Genomic DNA, 8,468 nt, shown 5'->3' with positions numbered 1-8,468 from the left:
AGCTTCAGAGAGAAGAAAGAACATTAGCTAGAACTTAGGCAGTGAAGTTGCCCTTTAAATATCCTGGAGTTATTCTATGCGTATGTACATATACACTCCAGTCCATCTCCCGACCTCCGTCTCCCCTCCAGCCATATTGAGCGGGTTGTCCTTTTCCATAAATCGGCATACCTTCACACATTCTGTTCCCTATCCTACAGGGCCCTCCCACTGCATCCCCCCTCACTTCCCCTCTGCTTTACTCCCTGTTTTATCCTTCAAAACTCTCATCAGCTGTCGCTTCCTTGAGATGACACACCTCTGTGCTCCCACAGCACCCTCTAAAATGATTCAGTATTAGAATCACGGTTTTACTTGTCTCTGGCCCTACACCAAAGGCTCCTTGAGACCTGAGTCCGTGCCTTATTCAGTCTATATTTCCAGAACCAAACACTGTGCCTGGCATGAGAATAAGACTCCTGAAATGTTTTTAATGGTTAATGGAAGAATCAGTCTCTTTGTCTCTCTCTTTCTACACACACACACACACACACACACACACACACAAACCCCTACACCTCAGTGCAGGGACTATGTCCTCTAGTTCCAGTACCACTTTCACTAAACTTATGAAAGTTCTCCATATGGAAGTTGCTCAATAAATTTTGAATAAAAACAACCATAAAAATATAAAGAATAATACCATGGAAGTACTTATACTACTTGTCATTATAAAACATGTTACAAACCTACCTACAAAGTAAAGTAGTGTGCTAATTGTGCAAGAATAAACAGGCAAACCAATGAAACAGAATAGAAAGCCCCTAACAAATAAAAGTATGTACAGGGGCTTCCCTGGTGGCGCAGTGGTTGAGAGTCTGCCTGCCAATGCAGGGGACACGGGTTCGCGCCCTGGTCTGGGAAGATCCCACATGCCGCGGAGCAAGTAAGCCCGTGAGCCACAACTACTGAGCCTGCGCGTCTGGAGCCTGTGCTCCGCAACAAGAGAGGCCGCGATAGTGAGAGGCCCGCGCACCGCGATGAAGAGTGGCCCCCGCTTGCCACAACTAGAGAAAGCCCTCGCACGGAAGTGAAGACCCAACACAGCCATAAATAAATAAATAAATAAATTTATAAAAAAAAAAAAATTATGTATAAGTATTATTTCATGGCATTTGGAGTTGGCATTTTCCTATCAATTAGGAAATGATGGATCATTCAGAAAGTGCTGGAACAAAGTGGTTAAAGACCAGGGGTAAAAAGAAAACTTACATCTCTATATCATAACATTTACTAAAGTAAATAAAGATGAATTCAATAATAACTCATACTATTGTTTACTATGTGCCAGACCTGATACCAAGCATGTCACAAACATTAACCAATTTGAGCATGATGGCAATTCTATGAAGTTGATACTATTGATTTTATTTCTGTTTGTAGAGGAGTAAACTGAGGCTCAAATAGTTTAAGTTGATCAAGTTCTCACAGTTAATAAGTGAGGAGAGCTCGTATTCAAACCCAGGGCCAGCTAACCCTATAGCTTTTACTTTTACCACCACACTAAAGAAATACCTCTCACTAAAGAAGTGTAAACACTTGAACCACAGAAGAATTACCACTAATATCTAGGTGTCATGTCTCCTTAGCCTCTTCTGGTCTATGACAGTTTCTCAGACTTTTCTTGTTCTTGATCATCTTGAAGGTTTTGAAGAGTACTGTTAAGTATTTTGCAGAATGTCCCTCAATTCGTGTCTGTCTGGTATTTTTCTCAGGGCTAGACTGGGGCTATAGATTTTTGGTAGGAAGACCATAGAGGTGAAGTGTCATTCTCATCACATCATATCAAGGGCACATGCTATCAAGATGACATATCACTGTTGATGTTGACCTTGGACATCTGGCTGAGGTAATGTTTGCCAGATTTCTCCATGGTAAAGTTACTTACCACCCTTTTTCTTTCATACCATATTCTCTGAGAGCAAGTCACCAAGCACTGCTCACACTCAGGGTGGAAGGGGATGGTCTGTGTCCTTTTGACATAGCTTCCTGCCTTCCTTAGCAAGGTATCTCACCTCAGAACAGCATTCACTTTTGGAGCCTCCACTCTAAGACAGATTGCTGTGGGTTGGCTATTGGAATTTTTTAGGAGGGTGCTATTTAGAAGCCTTTACAAATCATACTCAGATGTAGAGGGCCTCCTGTGATCCCCTTGAGATTAATAGAGGGGGAGAGAGAGGCTACCAATGGACAGATTTCCAGGGCTTGCTGATAACCCAACACTGTTCTAGATCTAGCTCTCCCCAGCTAAGCTCATATCCTTTATCTTATGTTTCCCCCCTACCAATACCTTTATAGTAGGGCTCAGTAAATGTTTATTGCCTGATGGATTTTTTAACTTAAGATACTCATTTGCCCAATTGCAAGATTCTCTAGCACAAGTCAGTACCTTTAAAAAAAAATGACATTGATATATATTCACTTAAATAATGTACCCATCTCAGCTGTTCTTTTTGGCTATATAGATAAGCTCACATTCCAAAGCATGAGAGTCTAATACTAAAAAAAAAAAAAAGCTTCAGGCTTTATGCTGACACATTTGTTGTGAGCATTAGACGAGGTGATACAAAACCATTTTACACAGTACCTGGTACATAGTTTGCACTCAATAAATATTACTACTGTTATTGAGAAGTATCAGGTCTCTTTTTCTTTTTTTTGGTCGTGCCACATGGCATGGGGGATCTTAATTCCCCGACCAGGGATCGAACCTGCCCCCCCTGCAGTGGAAGCGCAGAGTCTTAACCACTGGACCACCAGGGAAGCCCCAGGTCTTCTTTTCTTGACATTTGTTAAGGTATGCCATTGTGCCAGAGATTGCATGAATGGAAAGGTAAAGAGAGAGTAAGGAGATGGGGTGAGAGGCATTTCATGATTTATTAAATTATGAATACAAGAACCCCACTTCTTACAGAAATAGAAAAAGTGCTAGAAATGCAGCAATAATAAAATATAAAAATGTGCATCTGAAAGTAGTGTTATAAACCAAGTATATAGAAAAGATGAGGCGGACCTGACTTTGCATTTTTATTTATTTATTAAGATACACTTAATGATAATCTACTAACTGCCAAGTTACGTGTTAGGTGTTAGGGATACAACACTGAATAAGAAAGATTTGGTTCTTGCTTTCATGAAGTTTACTGTCTACTGTTTACTGTTAACTGATACAGCAGTTAATAAAGACAAAAAATAAATATGTAATTACAAATTGTGATAAATACTACCCATGTCTAATAGACAACTCAAACTCAACTTATCCAAACAGAATTCTTTGTTTTTCCTTTGTACTTTGTTTAGTGTTCTCCATCTCTGTAAATGGCACCACCCTTCACCAGTTATTTAGATCAAAAATCTTGAAGTGATCCTTGACTTTGTTATTTCTTATATTGCAGCAAATCCCATCTTTTGGCTTTACCTTCAAAATGTATCCTGAATCCAACTTCTCCTTCCCATTCCCAAGACCACCTCACTGTCCACGCCACCATCATCTCTCACCAGGAATATCCAACACATTTCCCTGCTTCCACCCTGTGTGTTTATTCTCCACACAGCAGTAAGAACAGTCATCTTATTTATGACTTAAAATGGTCATTTTAGCATCTTCCTCCAGAATATAATACCAGAGAAAAATTGTAGCCAAGGAGATGAAAGACTTGTACACTTAAAGCTACAGAATACTGATGAAAAAAATTAAAGAAGACCTAAATAAATGACATTCCATGTTCATGGATCAGAGACAATATTGTTAAGATGGCAATACTATCCTAAGTCATCTACACATTCAATGCAATCCCTATTATAACTCTAATGACTTTTTTTTTTTTGGTAGAAATGGAAAGCCAATCCTCAAATTCACATGGAATTGAAAAGGTCTCTGAATAGCTAAAACAATACTGAAAAAGACAAAAAAAAGTAGGAAAATTAAAACTTCCCAATTTCAAAACTTATTACAAAGTTACAGTAATCAAAACAATGTGGTGTTGGCATAAGGATAAACATATAGACCAATCAAAGAGAATTGAGAAACCAGAAATAAACCCATACATTTATGGCCAGTTGATTTTTTGACAAGGGTGCCAAGTCCACTGAATAAGGGAAGTATAGTCTCTTCAACAAATGGTGCTGGGAAAATTAGATAACAACACGCAGAAAAATGAGGTTGGATTACTACCTCACACCATAAACAAAAATTAACTCAGAATGGATAAATGACCTAAATACAGGCAATAAAGTCACAAAACTCTTAAAAGAAAACAAGGGTAAATATTACGCTCTTGGACTTGGCAATAGATTCTTAGATATAATACCACAAGCGTTAGCAACCAAAGAAAAAATAATTAAGACTTCATCAAAATTAAAAACTTCTGTGCATCAAAGGACATTTTTAAGACAGTGAAAAGACAACCTACAGAACAAGAAAAAATATTTGCAAATTATATATCTGATAAGCATCTAGTATCCATAATACATAAAGAACTTTTACAACTCAACAATAGAAAGACAATCCAATTTAAAAATGGGCAAAAGACCTGAACAGACATTTCTCTAAGAAGATACACAAATGGACAAAAAGTACATGAAAAGATGCTCAACATCATTTAGTCATTAGGGAAATGCAAATCAAAACCACAATGAGGTACCACTTCACACCTACTAGGATGACTATAATAAAAAAGACTGATAATGCAGAGAAACTGGAACCCTCTTATGTTGCTGGTAGGAAAGTAAAATGGTTCAGCTACTGTGGAAAATAGTTTGGTAGGTCCTCAAAAATTTAAACATAGAATTACCATATGATCCGTCAATTCCACTCCTAGGTATATACCCAAATGAATTAAAAACAAGTACTCAGAAAATTTTTGAGTACTGTAAGTATCTTAAGTTAAAAAACCCATCAGGCAATAAACTAGTACTCAAATGAATACACATAACATGCATGCTCATAGCAGCACTATTCACAATGGCCAAAAGGTGCAAAAAACCCAAATGTCCATCAGTGGGTAAATGGATAAACAAACTGTGGTATGTATATGCAAGGTAACATTATTCAGCCATAAAAAGGGATGAAGTACTGATACATGTTACAATGTGAATAAACTTTGAAAACATGCTAAATGAAAGAAGCCAGACACAAAAGATCATATATTGTATGATTCTATTTATATGCAAATCCAGAGTAGGTAAATCCATAGACATTGAATGAATATTGGGGGTTGCCAGGGGCTGGGGGAAGGGAGAATGGGGAGCAACTGCTTAATGGTACAGGGTTACCTTTTGAGGTGATAAAAATGTTTTAGAAGATAGAGATGGTAGTTGCACAACATTGTGAATGTACTACATGCCACTTAATTGTTCACTTTAAAATGGTTCATTTTGTGCTATGTGAATTTCACTTTTTTAAAAAAAAGAACAGTCCTTTTACAAAGGAAGTCATATCAGGTCTCTGTTAGTGGTTTTAGATGTGGTCAAAGAGTCAGCATGAGCCATATCAGGCAGGGCCTTACTATCAAGCTTCATGGGATGTCAAATTGTGATCAATCAAAAGCCATTTACCATGAAAACCACTGTCTTAGGGACCAGAAATATAGACCAGAACTTTCTCTCCCTATAAAAGAGGAGGTCAGAAGCTTGCTTGAAGGAGCAAGAATTAGTCCCGGGGATAATAGCTTGATGGTGCCTACTGATATCAGCCTTGGGTGGCCTGATTCCTCCTTCTCATAACAGAGGTGGTTTTACCTATGGTCCATGATGGTCCAGGTCTGATTGTTGAGGCTCCCTTGGCAATGGGCACTACCAATCCTTGCTTCAGCACCTTTCTTTTATCTATGTTCTCTACACTGACCAAATTTCTCTTTCCTCTGCACTACCCACCCATTCAATTTGACACATTCTTGAGGGCTATTAATATCTTCAATTACACAGAGGAGCCACCCTTGTCCTTCAGGTGACTGCATATGTCTAATCCCATCCATTGTCTTACTTAAGGTCCAAGTTGTGTGTGTGTGTGCGTGTGCGTGTGTGTGTTAATAGGCACCTCATTTATAGACTCCATGTAGCCACAATATTCCCAAAGTAACCCAAGGGGCTGGGTAATTCTCAGTTCAACAGTTCTCAAGTAGGACTAGAGGTGAGGGTACCGTGGGAGAGGAAAGGGCAGTGAATCAAAATCACCTAGGGAGCTTTTCTGAGCTGTGCATAGTTGACTCCTTACCCCACAGCCAACTGTGATAGACCAGAGGGTTGGAGTGGGTGGTGAGGACAAGTATGAGTATTTTGGATAAACACCACAGGGAATTCTGAAAATCTTTCCCTCCTCCCCCATACTTGTGAGAACTTTATATACTTCAAGGGGGCCACTGACTGTGGCTAGGAACTTGAGACACACTGACCCTTGTATCAAAGGAACTATGCCTTTAATCTGTGAATCTGGAGCCCAGCTGCTTTTGAAGAGACAAGGCGATCCCACAAAACTTCCTTGGATACTTCTCCATCAGCCAGGTCTTTGCCACTATTTTTGTTTCAGAACCACCCACCTAGTTGAGGCTTTCTTTCTCAGGAAAGGCATTTACCCAGCAGAGTTCTCACCCACCAGAAAGTGGAAACGATGAGGACTGGTGGAAGTGTGAGCTGAAAGGCAAAAAAGAATATTTGTCCCCTGATGACTGATTCTCCCCTCACCCCCCGCAACTACTTCTTTGCAAGAGGGAAGACTGACTAAATGGTTTCAGAAAGTGAAGGAAAGAGAATGAATTCACAATCACTTTTGTGGTGGCAGAGAGTTAAGATGCAGGTTGAATCTTCTTTACAAATGGTCAAATACCCCAACTCACTTGGAATCTGGGTTGGTGAGATAAGCAGAGTGCAATGCCAGCTTCAAGTTATTTCAGTTGCAGAGGGTGGTGCCTGTCAATGGAGATGGTTCTTTTCCTTGGGAAATTTGTTTGTTTTTTAAATAGGCAGCATATTCCTTCTTTTTATTAAAAAATTTTTTATTTATTTATTTATGGCTGCATTGGGTCTTCATTGTTGCTTGCACACTTTCTCTAGTTGCGGCGAGTGGGGGCTACTCTTCGTTGGGGTGCGTGGGCTTCTCATTGTGGTGACTTCTCCTGTTGCAGAGCACGGGCTCTAGGCACGTGGGCTTCAGTAGTTGTGGCGCGTGGGCTCAGTAGTTGTGGCGCACGGGCTTAGTTGCTCCGCGGCATGTGGGATCTTCCCGGACCAGGGCTTGAACCCGTGTCCCTTGCACTGGCAGGCGGATTCTTAACCACTGCGCCACCAGGGAAGTCTGGGAATTTGGAATATATGCAAGAGGAAAATGAACCAGTATAACTGCTAGGATTCTAACAGCACTGAGTTGCCCATATGATTTTTTGGATTGCACAACAGTAATATATGAGTGGTTTTTAGCAGTGGAATTTTGTCTATCAGTGTGTCAGTAAGATGCTTTAGCACAATCTACCAGAGCAGGTTTGGTGAGAGTAAGGACTGGCGTTGTCCCAGCCCTTCTCCCTCAATTTCTCTCCCTAAAACTAAAGGTCACACTAAGATCTTCACCTTGACAGGTGGCCAAATCAACACAGCATGGGGTGACTAAGTGCTTTAGAATTGCAGCTTTCAAAATGGAACTGATTCCTTTGGCAGATGTGGCCAGGTGTGGCAGTCTGCTCTCAAGTCAACAAAAAATCATAAAGGTGTTGTTTTCTGCTGAGTCTGGTTTGTAAACTGGCCAGAAGGGGCCTACAGAAACCTTTTATTTGGTCCACATGATATTTTAAAGTTTTAATTTGAACCAATACCTGATCTCTGGCTTTTTAAAAAAAAAAAAATCAGAAGCTCTGGTAATATTGCATTTCTGTATGACAAGGATTAACTGAAACTAAGAAGGAGCATCTTCCTTTAGACAGTTCACCTTAGTCCTCACTACTCACGCAGGACGTGGTTGTGCTATTTCACCCATTTGAGCTTAGACCTCCTTCATTGTGCACCCAGCAGCCAACATGTCTCTGAACACTTAAAACCAAGAGGAGGAAGCACCAGTCCCCTATCTAGAAAAACCCAAAAAGAACCTCCAAGTAAGTGCAAATCCCCTCAAATTGTAATGGGGGAAACACATGGGAAGCTCCCTGGAGATGAATCAGAAATCCTCCTGGAAGACATACCAGATGGTGGAGAATGTAGTGGCTGCTCTGTAGCAGTACTGAGGAGGTTAGCATTAATCCCTGTGGAAACAGTTCTCTTACCTCCAACAAGTTTATTTCTAGGCTCATTAGATATGCAGTAGTTCTCAACTGAAGTGAGTGTGCTAGAGTTGAGAAAGTGTTCCTGGTATTGACACATGCTTCCTTTTTTAAAAATTATTAATTCATTTTTATTTATTTTTTTAGTTTTGGCTGTGTTGGGTCTTTGTTGCTGCGCGTGGGCCT

Source organism: Balaenoptera physalus, assembly GCF_965194825.1.
Source record: "Balaenoptera physalus genome assembly, chromosome: 20".
Taxonomy (NCBI): domain Eukaryota; kingdom Metazoa; phylum Chordata; class Mammalia; order Artiodactyla; family Balaenopteridae; genus Balaenoptera; species Balaenoptera physalus.
This window is presented reverse-complemented; position numbering follows the sequence as displayed.